Below are 21160 nucleotides of genomic sequence, written 5' to 3' on the forward strand. Positions count from 1 at the left end.
GCAAAAGAAAGTGTGGAATGCAGAAAAGTGTGAAAACACGTGTGAAATGTGGAGAACTGTGAGAACCTCAGTTTGGAATGTGGAAATGTGTGAATCCAACAGAGAAGAGCACAGTAGGTCTGGAATATGGCAAAGTCAAAACTAGAGGGTCAGACCACTTGGCCACTTGGCTTACCGTCACGACCATAGTGGCTGCATGCAAAAGTCCTGAGACACTCTGGGCTGGCCTTTCATTTTAAAGGCCCTTACTTACCTCTAAATCCTTCCAGGTCCTCAAATTGGAGGGGATGTAGAATGATGACAGTTAGTTCTCTGAACATTGCATGAAGTCGTGTTGGTGGTGTCTTTGGCCTTGGTAAGCCCTGTGTGTCCAGGGATCCACACAGCTGTCAAGCTCTTTTACATACATGTGGGCAGGCTCTCATCTTGCCTCATAAGAGCCCTGTGTTTCTCTTGATGGGGAAGTGCCCCCAGCCCCACTCTTTTAAACAAATCATGCTGAGCCTCTTCAACATTTTAAGAGCCCTGCTCCCAGGGCGAGCTCAGTGGGCAAGCAGTCTCCCTGCCATCCCCTTGAATCCTCCAGCATGTCCTGCACATCCAGCGGTATGTTGACATCTGCATCTGGGCTCATGGTTGCATCACCCAAATTCCTTGATGCCATTAGGAATGTGGAGCATGGAGAGACATAGAAATGCCCCTCAAGTTGGCAGTGTTGGCTCTTTGCTTGGCCTCATGCCAGCAATCATTTTTCCTAATGGGTAAGACTGATCTCATCATTTCATGGTTTCTCCATAACCTATGTGTTTCCTGCTCTGTTGGAAATTGTGGTTTTTTATTGGCCATCCCTGTGGCCCATACAAATATGGCATGCCTTTACCAAGTGCCCTAACGTGATTTCTGACAGAATGTTTGATCCCGTGTGGTTGGCCACCATTGTTTTTCTAACTGAATTCATTTTCATAACTTCAGCTGACAGAAGACTTCCCATGGAATTGTGATCTCCTCACATGTCTTCTGAACAGCAGACATTGGTATAAACCTGTATGTTTAATACTTTTTTTATTTTTGGATATTTTTGCTTGACCTTTTTTTTCATTTATCGTGGTTTCTAGGGATATTTGCGTATATGTCATAATCCTGTGAATTATTTTCCCTAGGTGTGCTGTTTCACAAGGACACAATTCTGTGCCAGCCAGTCGTTTTAGATGAAGCTGGACAGTCGAGGTAGCTTCAGCCCAGTTCTGAGGCACTTTTTCAACTTATTTCTCTTTCTAATGTTTTCAGCTCCCTTTGCTTTCTCTCTCACAATCCCTTCTCAATCACTCTATCTTTCCCTCTCTCTCTCCCCTGCTTTGTTTCATTTACTGTTTTTCTCTCTCAGGTATTTTTCTCTCTGTTTCCAACACATCAGCGACCCATGCTGCCTAATACCTAAAATACTTTTGTGGGTAAAGTCTGCATGTTTTTCTCCCTTGGGCTTTTCACCTGATTTAAGTGACTATGTATTACCACAATTTTTTTATTTGTTGTCTCCACTGTATATTTTGTGTTGGGTCACATTTTTATTTCTTCTCTTAAGTTTTTTTTTTTTAATCTACGTATTTGGTTGAATGTATCTTTTTGCTAGTACATCATCAATATCTGATAGGTAGTAATAGTAAAAGAGGAAACACTTGGTTTGAGAGTATCCAAAAACAAAGGCCCATGAGGCACAGATCCCAGGAGCCCCAGAAATTTACATCCCCTTTAATCCAATTTGCTGTTTGGAGGGATGTTCTTCACAAGGAAACCAGGCATGGGGCAGAAGAATCCCTGTGAATTCCCAAGGAATGTGCCATAGGTGCTGGCCAAAATCGTGTGTTTTCCAGGGCGGATTGGCTTGGGTCTGTAAGATTGCATTCCTACCTGCATGTGAAGAAAGACTCTGAGGCCTTAGGCTTGCCTGCAGGCAGGCAGTGGCTAGCAGGTATTTCTGAAAAATCTCTGGTGTTGTCCTAGAAATGGGTATCTTTCAGGAATCACTGTACATCAGAGAGGACAAGGGGTCCAATCTTCCATGGAAAAGAGTAGCCCCTTCACAGAGCTTGGCAGCATATCCATGGTTTAGAACAGCTACCTTCTTTTGCAAGGCATACTGGCATGGGTTCCCTCAGGAAAGGCATGTTGGTGGGCACTCCTCATGAAAGTGTTCCTTTTCCAACAGGTGAGAGTGCATTCTGTATTGGGTGGTGGTTGGTTTGGTTTTATTTGTTTGAGTTTAATTTCCTTCCCCTTCCATTCCAATGGTTTGAGCAGATGTGCCATGGACTTGGGACAGACTACCATGTTTAGCAGAGAATTCATACTGCTGTGGAAGTTGTGCATAGGCCCATCAAGAAGCAGAAGTCACCCACAGAGGGAACTCCATTTTCCATCCGTTAGCCTTCAGTCCTTGATTCCCTAGAGCCTTCCTTCCAGTTCAACTGCAAATGAGTCTATGGAGGATTTGTGGATCCTAGGCTATAATCTTGAGTAACTTCTCCCCTCAGAGGCATAGATTGAGCCCCAAGGTCTCCAGTTGGCTTATATTCCATGGTACTTAGACCCTTTCTAAAGAGTTGTGTAGAGTCATGCCTGGCCTGGAAGCATGGCCACAGGACCCAAGGATAACAGCCGGGCTGGGGGGCCCTATCATTTTGCATCCAGGTAGAATCCTCCTGAACTCTTCCCTTTTTCTCTTCTACAGGCTCACTTTCTAGAGGATCACGGAGAAGGAGGCTTGTTCTGAAACAGAGTCAGCGGGATGCTCTGCAAGCAGTCTTTCAAGAGAAGCCCTACCCTGGTATAACGACCAGAGAACGACTGGCCAGAGAACTTAGCATCCCAGAAAGCCGAATTCAGGTATGCAAGAGGACACAACCCCCTTGATTACCCCTCTCCATTTTCCATCTCTCTCTCTCTCTCTCTCTCAATCTCTCTGTCTCTCTCTCTCTGTTTCTAACTTTGCCACTTGGTGTCCACATCTCTGAGGTAACAATCCAGCCTCAGCAATCTGGACTCAAACCTGTAAGGTCAGGCTTCTAGCTGCCAGGTCTAAGGCTGGATGTGTCTTATCATTGGAAGGATTTCATCCTAGAGAACCACACAACCCCAGCCACGGTCTGCAAGAGCAGTCTTAGGGAAAATATCTTAGGGGAAATATGTGAGTCCCACAGAGCAGAGTAGGTCTGGAATATGGCAAAGTTGGAACTAGAGAGTCAGTCCACTTGGCTTGCCATAAAGACCATACTGGGTGCATGCAAAAGCCCTGAGACACTCTGAGCTGGCCTTTCATTTTAAAAGCCCTTCATTACTTAAAATTCCTTCCAGGTCCTCAAATTTGAAGAGAAGTATAATGATCGATGAACTTTGCATGAAGTTGTGTTGGAGGTGTCCTTGGCCTTGGGGGAGCCCTGTGTGTCCAGGACACAGCTGTCTATCTCTTTTACATACACGTGGGCCTGCTCTCATCTTTCTTGGTCAGAGCCCTGTGTTTCCCTTGACTGGGAAGTGCTACCAGCCCTGATCCTTTCAGCAATTTTTGGCACAGCATCTTTACCTTTCTAAGACCCCTCACTTCAGAGAGAGCCCTGTGGGCAAACAGTCTCCCTGCCTTTCCTTGAATCCTCCAGCACATTCTGCCCATCCAGGGGGCAGTTGCTATCTGCATCTGGGCTTGAGGTTGCATCACCCAAATGCATTGTTGCCTTCATCAATGTGGAGCATGGATAGGCTTAGAAAAGCCCCTCAGGTTGGCATTGTTGGATCTTTGCTTGGCCTCATGCCAGCAATCATTCTGCCTAATGGGTGAGACTGATGTCATCATATCATGATTTGTCCAGAACCTGTGTATTTCCTGTTCTGTTGGAAATTTTGATTTTTTTCTCAGATATCAATGTGGCCCATGCAGATATCCATGCCTCTTTCAAGTGCCCTAATGTGATTTCTGTCAGAATGTATGATCCCCTGAAGTTGGCCACTCTTGTTTTTCCAAATTAATTAATTCATTTTCATAAATTTCACTGAACACAACTTGGTGTTTAGAATACTTCCCATGGAATTGGAACTCATTATTTGTCTTCTGAACAGCAGACATTGATATATACCTGTGTGTTTAATGTTTTTGTTTGTTTGTTTTTTGGATATTTTTGCGTTTTGATTTGGTTTCTTTCATAGGTATTTCTAGAGATATTTGGAAACCATTCACCTTGAGTATACTTCACAATTCTGTGAATTATTGTCCCCAGGTGTGATGTTTCACAAGTTCACTACTATGTGCACCCAGTTGTTATGGATAACCCTGGACAGTCAAGGTAACTTGAGCCCAGTTCTGAGGGCACTTTTGCAAATGATTTCTCTTTCAAATGCCTTCGTCTCTCTTTTATTTCTCTCTCATATTCCCTTCTCAATCACACTATCTTTCCCTCTCTCTCTCTCTCTCTCTCTCTCCTCACTCTCCTTCTCTGTCCCATCCCCAGTTTTTATCTCTCTTGTCTTTTCCTCTTGGATACTGACACATCAGTGGCAGCAATCCAGCCTAAGCAATCTGGACTCTAATGGTAGTGTCAGGATACTGGCTGCTAGGTCTTATGCTCGAAGTGTCTTATCATTTGAAGAATGGCATTCTCAAGAACCACACAAACCCAGGGACCCACTGAAAGGTCTGTCTTAGGGAAAATGTCCCATGGGGCCCATATTTTACACAAGAGGCCCTGTGCTAAGAAAGTTTCGATTGGGAGGACACATTGGAACGTAGACATATTCCTGTGTCTTACATTAAGGCCTCTGTCTACTCGACTGCACAGACTCACATGTCAGTTAGGGAGCGGCATCCCTTCAGAGAACATGGCCACAGGGAGCTGAGTGGCTGGAGGCCCACTCAAATGGGTGGTCAAGGAAGAATGACCTGGAGCCTCGGGAAAAGGAGATGCTGTCTGGGCCCAGGAGATGGCTCCTTGGTGGCCCTGGAAGACCTCTCGATAACCACCTGTGCATGAAGACTTCTTCTCTGGTCAGGGTGGTGGGGAACAACTCAAAGGAGGAAGCGAGGTAGCTTTGGGATGCAAGGCCCGAGATGAGGCATAAAAGCCAGGAAGACTGCTGGCCTTACCCTAGAAAAACATCTTCTTGGCTTCACCACAGTTTCCACTGGCACCTTTCTGATACATCTACAAAAAGAAACACACTGGTGCATATGGGATTCACATACACATGAGCACAGGTTCAGCACTGAAGGCAGTTCTTTTCAAGTCGTGAGAGAGGAAAGCACAGGTGCACCATGGGAAGAAAAGCAATTATGTCAAAGAATTCCAAGACAGGAATCGGGTCCATTAGATTCTCCTGACATGGTAGAAATGGGGGGGGGCTGTCTTCACTCTGAAGGCATAGGAAAGGAGAAGTTCCTAGGTAGGATGGAATTTGTATTCCGGTCATCTGGGGTTGAAGGGATGCTGAGAGAGGGCACATGGCAGTGGATAATTGTGTGTTCTGAAGCAGTCTTTCCCCCATGAGGACTTAAGAGGGTAAAAGATCCTCCATCTGGCAGCAGCCATATCAATCTGGGGGAGAGATTGAGCAAGTGGGAGACAGAACAGAGATGGGGAGGGGCAGAGAGGTGGACAAGCAGACACAGGCACCCAGAGAGATAGAGAGAGTCAGAGCCAGAGACAAAAAGACCGACCAAGAATCTTGCAGGATGGACGGGAAGGGTGATGATTAAGAAAGTGAGAGGTGGCAGGAAGAGGGTGGTGAGAAACAATATGAGCGATCTCATACGTATAATGGGAGTGCAAACATTGTCTCCTCCTCTAGCACCACTGGTCTTGAGTTTGAACACCAGGAAGGAGACTAGATAAAGGAAGGACTATTTTCATGGAGATAGCTTGTGTAATCGGGAATCCTGTGCTCTGCTTCAGAAGTGAGGAAATATTCATTTTGGGGGGAGACCCTACTCTTGGGTTCCTAGCATGTTCTCATGGGGGCTGATGGGAGAAACTAAGTGTTCCCATGTTTCCTTGCGGGTCCCTCAGCCTGTTGCTTGGGGAATCCATGGGATAGCATGTGGAAATATGTGGGGAAGCCTGAAGTGACCATGGCGCCTCTCTTTCTGCCTAGGTGTGGTTCCAAAACCAAAGAAAACGACGTCTCAAGCAGCAGAGCAGAGGGCCACCTGAGACTATCCCCCAACCAGGGCCACCACAGCGGGAGCAACAGCTTCAGACTTCTCCCACTCCTGGTACGTAGGCAACACTGCAAGTCACTCTTTTACATCCCCTCCTGGGAGTGAAATGTTTTCAGCAGGCATGCCAACTCCATAGCCAAAACACTCAGGAGAAGAAACAAATATAGCTGGTTCTTGCTCTTGTTTTGGAGAATGGGGAGGGGGTGCGGAGGTGGGGGGTGGATGGATGCCTGGCCATGATGTCTTTTAAACTCCTGGAACTGATACTGCCAGGAAACTGGCAGCATTACATTCTCACACACACTTGGGTTTGACCTGAACTGCATTGGTTCCAGGGCATTTTTGAGAACTCAGTGACAAGAGACCCTGTGTGCGTGTATACAGCAGTATACTTGAACATGCCTCATTCAAGAGGATGAATACTGAGAGACACACAGACCCAGAGAGAGGGAAAGAGAGAGGCAGAGAGAGATAGAGAGAGAGCCAGAGAAAGAGACAAAGAGATGGGGAGAGAGAACTAGACCTAGATAGATATAGCACTATCAACAAAACAGCATTTCAGGCCTAGCACAGCACCACACAATGTATATCAGCAGCAAATGTGTAATCAGCCTAATCTCCCACTCTTCTTTGTGTGTTCTCATTGCAAAGCAATCCCAAAAGAGGCTGGGAGAAAGCGGACATTCATCTCTCCCTCACAAACAGACATCCTTCGGCAAGCCTTTGAGCGGGAACGATACCCAGGCATTGCCGCCAGGGAAGAACTGGCACGTCAAACAGGGATTCCAGAACCTCAGATTCTGGTAAGTCCTCAATGAGGGAAACATGATTTGCCTCACATACAAGGGGCGTAACCCTGTGCAAAAGTGTGGTTCTGGATAGCCGAAGGCATTTGGGGTGGGCCCTGGGTAGGGGGTGTTAATTCTCTCCATAGAAATTCCCTGAGGTGGCTTGGATGATCAGAAGGTATCCATTTCCAGAGGAGGACATGGAAGGGGAGATTCTGGGCCATGTAGGAGGGTTCTGCTATGGTTGGTATCCAAGGGGTGTCCCCTTCCAGAATGGGTGTGGTGTGGAGAGTGGCAATGGTCCACTGTTGTCCTGACATTTGCCCTTCCCTTCAATGGCCCGAGGACAAGGTTAGAGAAAAGGCCCCACAAGTTCTTGACCTGTGATCAACAGGTCAGATGTGTTGGAGGTAGGATGGACTGGAGAGAGTGGTCCTTCTGCAAATGGATCTTGATTGCGTAACTTCTGATATGCCTGCCTCCCTTTCCGTCCCCTAGGTGTGGTTTCAGAACCGACGAGCTCGGCACCCAGAGCAGAAGGGAAGTGGGTCTGCCAATGTGCCCGGAGTAGACCCCAATTCTGCAAAAGGCCTACCACTTCCATCGGACCAGGGCATGCCAACCACTGCCCACAGCAGCCCTACTCACAGTGCTCCTCCTCCTCCCTCTAACCCACCAAGGGAGAACATGCTGTCCATCACCCCCATGGTGGCCACTGCTGCGATCGCCCCCAAATTCATAGTTCCTGGGGCTCCCACAGCAGGCTGTGAGGGCCAGAGCCTGCCCATGATCTTCATCATGGCCCAGCCAAGTCCAGTTCTGCAGGCAATAGTGAACCCTCCCATGCTTTGGACGCTTCCTCTGACTCAGTCCTCACCAGGGCCAATGCCCATTCCTGCAGGGGGTCTCACACCTATTCACACAGGGCTCTGGCCAACATCCCAAGAAGGACCATGGCAGGAGAACAATCTGCACACTATGCCAGCAGAAAAATGCCTCCCACACATCCCTCAGCCACCCCTTGCCAGTCGTGCAGAGCCCCTGCCACTGCTGGACCCAGTGAAGACCTGCACTTATGCCAGGCCAGAATGGGCCCAGGCATCCTCAGCTCAAGTCACCAGTGGGAAGCCTGTGCATGGGGCCATGCTGCAGCCTGCACAGGCTGACACACTTATCTGCCCCCCTCATCTGGCCCCCTCAAATGAAGAGCTGTGCCCTCCCATTGACCTGCAGCAGAACAAGCCCTCAGCCTTCCAGGGCTCATCAAACCTCCTTGAGGAAATTATGGCAGCTGCAGGCATTCTGCCTGAGGCAGGGCCTCTTCCAGACGTGGAGGAACAGGAAGAGCTTCCCCTAGGAGACCTGGAAGCACCCCTCAGTGAGGAAGATTTCCAGGCCCTCCTCGACATGCTGCCAAGCTCCCCAGGTCCTTGTCCTTAGGAGGATGAAGGAGGCCCTTCCTCCCTTGAGGCTTGAGATTCTTTCAGGCCTTCTTTGCGTGTGTCCTCAAGTTCCACCCTGACTCGCAGGAAGCATGGGCACCAGAGGGGCCGCCCACCCTGGAGGCTTAAGGGCTTCTACACCTTCCACACAGAGGGTGACCCAACTCCACTTCCTTCTGGACAATGGGAAGGCCCATCCACGATTGCTCTTCGGTTGTTTGTGACATTCTTTGATCAAATAAATATATCTAGTTACCCAAATTTTCTGGTGTGTTCCATGATATACTTTCTTCTCTCCTCATTTAAATCAGTGTTTCAGTCCCATGCATTGGAGGGGGAAGGCCTCCCTGCTTTGTGACCATATGGGAAGGTGGACTGGATGTCCATGTCTACAAGGCAATATGATATTGAAATCACTAAGATAGACTCTCAGTTAAACCCTTCACTTTGTGTCTCATTTCTGGGCAGATGAGGTGGGAGGCGTCCTCAAATGCATATCTACTGTGCCCGGACAGAACATTCCAAACACTCTCATTACCAGATTATCATCTGCAGAGTTCATGTCAACAAATATGAAGGAAAAATAATCCATGAGAAATACATCTCCCTCTCCCTATCAGTATCCTCTTACTGCCACACAGAACTCATGGCCCACAGCACCCCCTACACACACACACACACAGAGAGAGAGAGAGAGAGAGAGAGAGAGAGAGAGAGAATCTCAAATCACTCGGTAAAGCAGTACACTAACTTCAGGCTTTTGAATGAATTCGCTGTCTTCATAGTCTACAATTTTGCTGAAAATCATGAACATGTATGATCAATAAATACACAGAAGATTGTCATCAAGTGTGTGCTTGTGTGTGTGTGTGTGTGTGTGTGTGTGTGTGTGTGGTTTTTAAATATTTCATCATCTGTAGCCTACAGTCAATTAAAATACAAAAGAAGGTTTGTGGAGTTCCCATCGTGGCACAGCAGAAAGGAATCTGACTAGGAACCATGAGTTTGTGGTCCAATCCCTGGCCTTGCCCAGTGGGTTGAGGATCCGGCATTGTCATGAGCTGTGGTGTAGGTCCTAGACGCAGCTCAGATCTGGTGCTGCTCTGGCTGTTTTGTAGGATGGTGGCTCTAGCTCTGATTAGACCCCTAGTCTGGGAACCTCCATACACCTCTGGTGCATCCCTCAAAAGCAAAAAAGACAAAATAAATCAATAAACAAACAATAGAAGGTTTGCATTTTCAACTCTAGTATTTCTTTCAAAATCAACTCTCTCTGTCTTCCATCATTTCACTTTCCTCATCCTTCCATTCTTCACAAACACTCCCATACCCTTAATTTATTTTTTTTTACCTGACACAGTCCTTTCATGTATTTCAGCAGTTCAGATCACAATTCTTTCTTCTTTCATATGAAACTCAGTCAATCATGGCGGAGGATGCCTATCATTGTACTTCCCACTTTATTTGAGTCACATTTCCATTCAGCCAACAACTCGGCTCTTAACCCTTGACTTCATGCATGCATTTCTGCAACTGAACAAGAGCAGTCCCCAGGAGAAACCAGCTAAGAGTAGTCTGTGTCTCAGCATTCATAACAAGAATGTAAGGCTTCACTTTTGCCTTCTTGGAGCAAGGTAGGCAGTGTTGCTTGGGAATACACATTAAGGTTTTGGGAAGAGCTTCACTCTGCCACTGGGCTTGAGTACTATGAAATCCTGGTGGAAGCAGGGCTGCATTGCCTGACAGGAGGACACAAGGTACTTCAGGCACCTCGACTCATCTGCCAGGTTGGAAAGACTTTCTCAAAGAGATTAGTAAGAAGGAGGGCACGCCATTGATATAGGTTGAAGATGTTGACAAAATGTGATATTATGGGGGACTATAGGCATTGTTAAGCCCACTATGACAAACTCTATGTCTTCTCTCCCTTTATCTAACTTTCTTTCCTCTTTGCTTATTTCACTCTCTTTTTTTTCTTATGAAGATTCTATCCTCTACCATATATTGCCATGTGCTAAGATATCTATAAATCTATCAATCCATCCATCACTCTCTCATCCTCTCTCTGTCTTTCCTAGCTTGATGATGGTGGACTGGTGTAAAACTCTACTCTACTCTGGTCACACAAGAGAAGCACTGGAACATGGGTGTATTTGTGGATGGAGATGCAATATAGGTGATATCCTGGGAACGTGCAGCAGGATTTCATGCCAAGGAAAGATGATCAGTAGTCACATATCCAATCTGAACTCGTAGGAATTATTTTACAATGAGGCAAATTCTTCAGGCATGGAAGGCCCGGTGGACCAGCAGAGGCTGAGGGAATTGGCAAGCCAAAGAGAGGAAAGCTGGGCATTTGTCTGCTTCAGACACAAAACAGGGGCAAATGAGATCACAGAAAACCCACATTCGGCAAGGAAAAAAGAAGAAGAGAGCAGAAGAATGTGCGGAATGTGGAAAGGTGTCAAGACATAGCTGTGGAATAAGGAAAGGGGTTAAAACATTGGTTTCCAGTGTGGAAAAACTTCAATGGCCGATAGGTAGGAAGAGGAGCACAAGGGAAGTTTTGCTTTGAGTGTATCAGAAAACAAAGACCTGTGAGACAAAACTCCAGGGGCACTAGAATTTGTCCTCCTCAGGATTCCAATTTGTGAGATGGGAGGGGTGGTCTTCAAAAAGAAACCTGCAAATGGGGCATCAAGTTCCACGTGACTTTCCAAGGAAATTATCATGGCTGCTTGCCAGGTGGAAGGGTCATTTTTCAGGTGGGATTGGTTTGGGTCTTACAGCTTTGCTTTGCCTACCTCCATGGGAAGAAAGACCCTGAGACCATAGCGTTTCAAGCAGGCAGGCCGTGGCTAGCAGATGTTGCTAGAAGCAAAGCTTGTGTTGTCTTAGGTTTGGGTCTCTTTTAGGAAATGAAGGATATCATTGATGTAGGGATGTGCCTGGAATGGCAACTCTACTGGCCATCCCTTACCTTTCCATTTGGAAGGAGTGACCCAGAGGCCCTTCCTTCCATTCATTTTCACCACCACAATGACCGTACCACACAAAGGAGAGGGGACCAGCCTTTGCAAGCATACATGGAACAAGAGCAGAAACTTCACAGAGTGAAGAGCATAACCTTGGTGTCTAGGACAGGTAACCCATCTTGCAAGGATTATCATCATGGGTGCCATCAGAAAAGGATAGTTGGTGTGGGGTCCTCATGAAATTGTGGCTCCTTAACCAGCCAAGAATGCAATCTTTATTTTGTGGTGGTTTGATTTCCTTTCTAGATTATGTATTTCCTTTCCTTCCACTTCCATTCCAATGTTTACAGCAGATGTGCCCTGGATGTAGGAAAGTTTAGCATGTTAAACATGGAATTCACACTGCTAAGGAAGTCATTCCTAAGCCCATCAAGATGTTGATATTCATCCATAAGTGGAACGCTGGTTTCCATGCATTAGTTTTTCTGTGTGGATATCCAATGGTCTTCATTCCATTTGGTTGGCAAGGGAGCCCAGGGAGGACATGAGAGTGGTACTCCAAAAGATTGACTTGCTTCTCCTCTCCTAGGCATAGATTGAGCCCCACCGAAGTTAACCATTTCAGTGGCTTCCAATGTACTACCACCATCACCCTAATTCCAAAACCAGACAAAGATACCACCAAAAAGGAAAACTATCAGCCAATACCATTGTCTCAAAATTCTGATCAGAGTCATTCCTGGACTGGGTAAAATCCAGTGTTCACTGCAGACAGCATAGTTTGGCATCCCTGTGCAATCCTCCCTGAGCTCTTACACTATGGTCCCTGGACTTCCTGGTGGACCATGACCTGGTTTGACCCAGCAGCTGCACCCAAGTCACTGCAGGCATCTAGATCCCTCAGCCATGGAGAAATGTCTCTCTTAAATGAGATAAATAAGAAGGAATAAATGCCCTAGGCAAAGATCTTGGTTGCTCACCAGTACAGATATGGGTGACTATAGAAAAGTTTAAGGCCTCTTTGTCAATCTCTAGGTCTTCTCTCCATTTTTCTGTCTTTTGTCATTCTTTGTATATGTTTTCCACTTTTTTTCCTATCCTGGATTTTATATTTTCATTGTAATGCTTGATACTAAACTAAAGATCATTCTATCTCTCTATCTATCAATCAATCAATCAGTCGGTGTATCTATCGATCTATCTGTCAATGTACCTATCATTTTCTCTGTCCATTAATTTATTTGATGAGAGTGGCCCAATGGGAAAAATGAACCTTCCTTCTGGACACCCAGTAAACGACTGGACCATGGGTGTGTTTGTCATTGGAAATTCAATTTAGATTGATATCTATGGAAATAGAGGAAGGATTTTATACGCCAGGTGTAATGATACAACAGCCTCCAATTTCCTATCTGAACTATAGACATTTATAATGTCTTTATTTACAATGAGGAAAATTCTTGAGGCATGGTACGCCCAGTAGACCAAGAGATGCTGGTGGTATTGGCAGTCCAAAGAGGGGAAAGTGGGGATTTTTTTCTCTTTCAAATAGTTTTCAGGGGCATCAAAATTTTCAGAAAACCCACATTCCTGCAAGGAAGGGAGAGCAGAGATAAAGATAGGTGTGCAGTGTGGAAAGGTGCAAAATATATCTGTGGAGTGTGGAAATGTGTGACAACATCAATTTGGACTGTGGAAAGGTATGAAATCGACAGAGAATAGCACAGTATGTCTGGAATATGGCAAGGTGTGACCTAGAGGGTCGGCATTCCTAGGCTTGCCGGGAAGACCACAGTGGCACCATCAGAATGGCCTGGGTGCCGCTGAGCTGGCCTTCCTTTGCAGAGGCCCCTAGTTTCCTCTATTTGTTTCCAGGTCTCCACATTGGAAGGGATGTTTAGTGAATATGGTTAGGTTGCAGAATCATGCACAAAGTCGTGTGGGTGGTGTCCTTGGCTTAGAGAAGTCCTCAGAATCCAGTGACATGGGACATGCTCTCCTGGCCAGCTGTTTTACCAAGATGTGGGCAGGCTCTCCACTTTCTTGATAAGAGCCCTGTGTTTGCAGTGAAGGGGAAGAGCAAGCAACCCAGTTGTTTTCCATCAATAGGGGTGGGGTGTCCAGAGCATTTATAAGACCCCTGCCTCCTAAGAGAGCAGTTTGCCAGGAGTCTCCCTGCCATCTGGTTTGTTCTTGCACCATGATTTCTCCAGCACGTTCTGCACATCCAATGGTATGTTGACATCTGCATCTGCGTCACCCAAATGCCTCATGCCTTCATGTGTGTGCAGCCTGGATAGACATACAAATGCCCTTCAAGATGGCATGTTCAGAGATTGGCTTGTGTTTTGCCATCAATTACTTTGCCTAAAAGAAAGACAATTGCCTCAGAATAACACCATTTCTCCATAACAATAGTATTTCCCTTTTGAGTTGGAAATTGAGTTTCTTTCATCCAACAGTGTTGCACACATAGATAGCGCATCACCTGACCAAATGTCCTAACATGATTTCTGGCACTATATAGGTTCCTTTTTCTTTGGCCAATGTTTTCATCCAACTTAAAGAATAGTCATGACTTCAGCAGACACAATTTGGGATTTAAATTTGGAGTAGCCATCAAATTGTGGTCTCTTCCACTGGCTTCACAACAGCAAATATTGATATATAACTGTGCATTTCTTTCTTTCTTTCTTTCTTTCTTTCTTTCTTTCTTTCTTTCTTTCTTTCTTTCTTTCTTTCTTTCTTTCTTTCTTTCTTTCTTTCTTTCTTTCTTTCGCTTCTTGTTTCCTTTTATTCTTTTGTTATTTCTAGAGAACTTTGAAAACAATTAATCTTGAGTACACAACGCATTCCTGAGAACTGTTTTCCATAGGTGAGGTGTTTCTGAATGACAGAAGCCTGAGCAAGCCAGGCATTTGTACAACCCAGGGCAGTCTAGGAATCTCCATCCTAGCACTGAGAGAAATTGTGGAACTTATTTCTATCTTTCAGGTTTTTCCATTTCCTTTGACTACCACTCAAGTAATCTACTTCCTTTCTCTCTTTCAATCTCTCTCTCTCTCTCCTTTTCTAACCTGCTTCCCTATTTTTCACTCCTTGTATTTTTTTCTTGGATAGGCACCCATCAGTAACATACATATCATATCATATTTTTGTGAATTATGTCTACAGATATGTCCCCCAGACATTTTCAATTATTATTATTATTTTTTGTCTTTTTGCCTTTTCTTGAGCCACTCCCATGGCATATGGAGGTTCCCAGGCTAGGGGTCGAATCGGAGCTGTAGCTGCCAGCCTATGCCAGAGCCACAGCAATGCAGGATCCAAGCCACGTCTGTGACCTACACCACAGCTCATGGCAACGCCGGACCCTAAACCCACTGAGCGAGGCCAGGGACCAAACCTGCAACTCATGGTTCCAAGTCGTATTCGTTAACCACTGAGCCACGATGGGAACTCTGACATTTTCAATTATTTAATCATCTTTGTTTTACCCTGATTTTGTCTTTGTGTTGACGTTGTCTCCACTCTAGGTCTATGTTTTGCCTTGGATCATGATTTTCACTTTTCCAATTTTAGTTTTGTTTTCTACTGGATGGTTTGGATATCTATTTGTCTTGATGTATCATCAAATCTTGAAATTTGTAAGAGGATCAGAAGATAATTTTGCTGTGTGTGTATCCAGAAACAAAGGCCAGGGAGATCCAGATTCCAGGAACACAAGATATGATATTCCTCTGAATTCTAATTGGGGGCTGTAAAGTAAGATCTTCAAAAGGAAACCTGCCATGGGACATTACATTCCCTGTGACTTTCTAAGGAATTAGTCATGGGTGCTGGGCAGAAGGAAGGGGGAACTTTCTAGGGAGATTTGTCTGTGTCTGTGATATTGGCCAGGTCCAGGATGAGAGGAGCCATGCATGAGTCCATAATGCTGACAGCAGGCAGCCTGTGGAGAGTGGGTATTTCTGGAAGAATTGTTCTTTTTGTCGTACAGCAGGGTATCATTCAGGTAACTAAGGATCTCTTGGATGCAGAGATGTGCATGGAAACACACATCCCCTGGCCATCACAGTGGTTTCCCTTAGGAATGCATGAACACGAGACCCTTCTTTCCATTCTTTGTCACCAACACAAGGACTTGACACAGATAGGACTGGGGTCCAAGCCATGTAAGCCACCGTGGAGTAATTGGATCACATTCACTGCACCAGGCAGCATAACCTTGGTGTCTAGAACTGGTTTCCAAGTTTGCAAGGATAACAGGCATGGATACCAACCGAAAAGGTATTGGCACTGCCTATATTTTTTCCTTCTCTACCAGCCAAGAATTCATTCTGTGTTTTGCAGTGGTTTCGTTGCTTTCAAATATTTAGGTTTGGTTCCCATACATTTATATTCCAGTGGCTTGAGCTGATATGCCCTGGGTATAGAACAGACTACAGCGTTTTTCAGAAAATACACACAGCTATAAAAGCCATGCTTCACCCCATCAAGATGTCAGCAATCACAAACAGGCTGAAGGCTGCTTTCATCCAATAATTTGATGCCTCTATTCCCCTGGGTCTTCCTTCCACTTTGTTTGCAAGGGAATCTAGGTAGGATTGGTGAATCGGGCCCCAGAACTTTGAGTTTTACTCACTTCTCATAGGCAGAGGACGAGCCCCCAGTTCCACATTCCTGCTGGCTTCCAGTGTACAGATATCATTTTAAACTTTTTTCTTTCTTTCCTTTCTTTTCTCTTCTTTTCTTTCTTTCTTTTCTTTTCTTTTTCTTTCTTTTCTTTTCTTTTCTTTTCTTTTCTTTTCTTTTCTTTTCTTTTCTTTTCTTTTCTAGGGATGCACCCATGGCATATGGAGGTTCCAAGGCTGGAGGTCTAATTGGAGCTGTAGCCACAGGCCTACACCACAACCACAGCAAGGCCAGATCCAAGCCACTTCTGCGACCTATACCATAGCTCACAGCAATACCAGATCCTTACCCACTGAGCGAGGCCAGGGACTGAACCCACAATCTCATGGCTCCCACTCGGATTTGTTAACCACTGAGCGATGATGGGAACTCCGGATTTTTAACTTTTGAGCAGATACATCATTTTTCTGGGTGAACATGCACAGGGCCAAAAACACCAGCCAGGATGAGAGGACATGAATGTTTTGCACCTCTGGAGAATCATCCCCGAGCTCTCTCACTTGGGCCTTTGAATCCTGTTTGTACATGACCTGGATTGACCCATCAGGCACCACAAGTCACTGCAGGCAACTAGACCCCTCTGCCAGGTTGGAATGTCTTTCTCCAGAGAGATGCATAACAGGGAGTACATAACCTTGATAGCGATCTAGTTTTTTTTTAAAAATTCCAATATTTTTGATGAATATAATCAGATTTAGTCCACTTGGTTAAGCTCTCAATGTTTTTTTTGCCAATTTTTGTCTTCCATTCCTTTATGTTCATTTCTCTCAAGAATTCTTTCTTCTTCATTGTAATGCTTGATGCTAACCTGGGATTATTCTATCTATTGATCTATTTTACTATCTATCTATCTCTCATCATCTATTAGTCTATGTTTCTAAAAATGTAGTATTCTCTCTCTGGGTTTTAAATATTTGGATGAGGACGAACCTTTAGAAAATAATATTCTCTTTGAGGAAACACAGAAGGAACATTGGACAATGGTTGTATTTGGCGTGGAAGATAGAATTCCATTTATTATCTTGGGAAAATGCTCAATTATATTATACCAGGTGTAAATAGAGATCAATAGTCCTAATTCTATATTAATGATTAGAAATTTAACTTAGAGTGATGAAAAATATTGAGGCACAGCATAACTAGTGGACCTGGAGAGCCGTGGAATGGTCGAGCCCAATGAAGAAAGCTATCTTTGTGGTTTTCAGGAAAAAAAGGGTGGGAGCACAAAGAATGTGAAAATCCCACATTCCTGAAAGAAATGGAAACCAATACAAAGAATGTGTGGAATGATGAGAGGTGTTAAACGATTTATGTTCAATGTGGAAAACAGTGAAATTAACAGGCTGGAATGTGGAAATACAATCCTACATAGCAGAGCACCTTAGGTCTGGAACATGGCAAGGTCAGAAATAAGAGAGTCAGGCACTTGGCTTGCCAAGAGGACCACAGTGGCTGCATACAAAAGGCCTGAGAAATTCTGAGCTGGCCTGTCATTTTAAGGGTCTTCATTTCCTCTAATGCCTTCCAGGTCCTCAAATTTGAAGGGAAATTTAAATGACGGTTAATTCTTGGGATTTGCAAGAAATGCTGTCTGTGGTGTCTTTGGCCTTGATAATCAATCACTGGGTTTCCAGTGACCCGCACTGCTCTCCAGCTCGTTGCCAACCATGTGGGTGGGCTCTCCTATTTCTTAATGTGAGCCCTGTGTTGCAGGGAGTGGGCAAGGTCCAGCAGCCATGCTGATTTCCATAAATTGGGGTGGCGCCTCCTCAGCCTTTATAAGATGCCTGTCTCCAGGGAGATCACATTGGGCCAGCATTCTCCCTGCCACCCCATTGGTTCTCACACCATGGATTCCTGCAGCATGTCTTGAACATCCAGTGGTATGTTGACATGTGTATCTGGGCTGGGGATTGCATCCCATGAATGCCTTGATGCCTTCATGAGTGTGCAGCCTGGAGAGATGTAGAAATGCCCTTCAAGACGGTATGTTCAGAGATTGGCTTGGCCTTTTGCAAGCCATCATTTTGCCTAAATGAAAGAGACTCACCTCAGAATAACACTGTTTCTCCAAAACCGTAGCATTTCTGCTCTGAGCTGGAAAATGCTGTTGTTTTGTCCAACAGAGTTGCCCATGCAGATATCACATCACCTGACTAAGAGACCTAACATAATTTCTCAGAGAATATAGGATCCTTTTTTGCTAGTCAACCTTTTGAACCAACTTAAATTATTATCATGAATTCCATTGAAACGATTTGGGATTTACAATACGTGAAGATATGGAATTGTGGTCTCTTCCCCTGGTTTCACAACAACACATATTGGTGTATACTTGTGGGTTTATGTCATCAGTTCTTTCTCTCTCTTTTTTTTTGATTATTTTTCCTTTTATGATTGTTTATGTCTGGATAATCTTGAAAACAATTCATCCTGAGTATATGAGGCATTCCTGTGAATTGTTGTCCACAAGTTTGGCATTTCTGGAAGAGAGAACTCCGAGCAAGCCAGGTGTTTGTATAACCCAGGGCAGTCAAGGAATATTGATCCAATTACTGTGGAAAATGGTGGAACTTATCTATCTGTCGAGATTGTCCATCTCATTTTGTCTTTCTTCCTCAAAATCTCTACTCCCTTTCTTTCTCTCAATCTCTGTCTCTCCCTCTCTCATATTCTACCCTGTATTCCTAATTCTCTCTTTGTATATTTTCTTGGTTCCCTCCAAACTATGCCTACATTACCAAACACTTTTCCAATTTGAGCAATTTATTTCTGCGTTATGTCACGCTGGACTTTTTCCACTGTTTAATAGACTAGGTATTATTCTGATTGTGTCTTGGATTTGGTGTTTTCCCTGCTTCGTGTGCTGCATTGGGTCCTGATTTTCACTGTCTCAATAGTAGTTTCACTTTCTATTTGATGGGTTGGATATCTTTTTTCCTGATCTATCATCAATATCCGGAAAGTTCCAAGAGGAGCAGGAGGGAATTTTGCGTTTTGTGTATCCAAAAAGAAAGGCCAGGGAGATACATATTCCAGGAACAAAAGAAATTGCCTTCCTCTTAATTCTACTTGGGGGCTGTGAATTATTAGATTATTAGATCTACAAAAGGAAGCCCACAATGGGGCAGTAAGTTCCATGGGACTTTCCAAAGAATTAGCCATGGGTGTTAGGCAGAAGGAAGCGTGGACTTCCTAGGGGGATTTGTCTGGGTCTGTGAGATTGGCCAGGTCAGGGATGAGAACAGCCATCCCTGAATCCATAAGGTTGATAGCAGGCAGCCTGTGGTTAGTGGGTATTTCCAGAAAAATGGATCCTCTTGTCATGGAGCAGGGTATAATTATGAAATCTAGGGATCTCTTGGATTCAGGGATGTTCATGGAACTACACATCCCCTGGCCATCACAGTGGTTTATCTTAGGAATGCATGAACATGAAGCCTTTCTTTCCATTCTTTGTCACCGACACAAGGACATGACCACACATAGGACTAGAGTCCACGCTATGCAGGACTCCATGGAGTAATTGTAGCACACTCACAGCACACAGCAGCATAACCTCTGTGCCTAGAACTGGTTTCCACATTTGCAAGGCGTACTGGAACAGGGCTGCCATCAGAAAAGTTATGGTGGTGTTTGCAAGCCTATAAGTCTTCTTTCTCTAGCAGCCAGGAATGCATTCCATATTTTGCGGTGGTTTGATTGCTTTCTTATTGCGTTAGGGTTCCTTCCACTTATATTCAGATGGTTTGAGATGATATGACCTGGATATAGGACAGACTACCGTGTATTGAAAAAAATACACAGGGCTATTGAAGTCGTGCATGAACCCATCAAAACATCAGCCATCACCAAGATGCTGAAGGCTTTATTTCATCCAATAATTTGATGCCCCTCTTCCTGAGGGTCTTCCTTCCATTCTGTTTTCAATGGAGTCCAGGTGGGAGTTGGGTATTGGGCCCCAGAACCTTGACATTACTTCTCCTCTCATAGGCATAGGAGGAGCCCCCAAGTTCCACATTGCCCTTGGGTTCAAAAGTACCGATATCATTTTAAAACTTTAGAGCAGATACTCATTTGTTTGGGTGAACCTGCACAGGGCCAAAAACACCAGCCAGCCTGGCAGGGCACGATTGTTTTGCATCTCTGCAGAATCATCCCCAAGCTCTTTCACGTTGGTCCTTGGGAATCCTGTGTGTACCTGACCTGTATTGACCCAGCAGGGGACCACAAGTAACTGCAGGCCACTAGATCCCTCTGCCATGTTGTAATGGCTTTCTCCAGAGAGATGCATAGCAGGGAGTATAATACCTTGATATAGACCTAGGTTTTTTTTTTTAATTCATATATTTTCATGAATAGAGCCAAGATTTAGGCCACTTGGTCTAGAACTCTGTTCTTTGCCATGATTTGTCTTCCATTCTACTCTGTTCATTTCTCTTTCCTTTTTTTCTCTCTCACGTATTCTATCTTCTTCATTGTAATGCTTGGTTCTAACTTACTGAATATTCCATCTATTCATCTATTTTACTACCTACCTATCTCTCCCAATTTATTAGTCTATGTTTCAAACAACTTATTATTCTCTCCTGGGTTTTAAATATTTGGATGTGGATGAACCATTCAAAAATGCCAGAGGCCAGCTCCTTCAGCCAGGGAGCTTACAGTTTTTCCCAAAGGAGATGGACAACATTGGTGAAATGTACATACAGAGACAGCCTCGTTGTCCCTTCTTTCAGGAATGCTGGACTACTCAAATTTTATTGGCATTAAGTGGTTGATTATATAGACAGTTTCTAACTACAGATTCCATCATAGTGTTAAAAGTACATTGGTTAACTCTTATTATATGGTATAGCAGCGATACATCATGTTTTAAGATCTTTAGCCTAACTAAATTTAGTGAGTAAAATTTAAGGGCAATTAGGTATAATACATCATGTGGAAAGGAGGAGACTCAGTACAAATCATCCCATAGCCAGTCAATCTCCACAAGTTGAAGAGGTCACAGACATAACAAATCTTGTTTTTAGACTAGTGCTTATCTAAAAAGCATTA

This window comes from Sus scrofa, chromosome 17, assembly GCF_000003025.6.
Source record: "Sus scrofa isolate TJ Tabasco breed Duroc chromosome 17, Sscrofa11.1, whole genome shotgun sequence".
NCBI lineage: Eukaryota > Metazoa > Chordata > Mammalia > Artiodactyla > Suidae > Sus > Sus scrofa.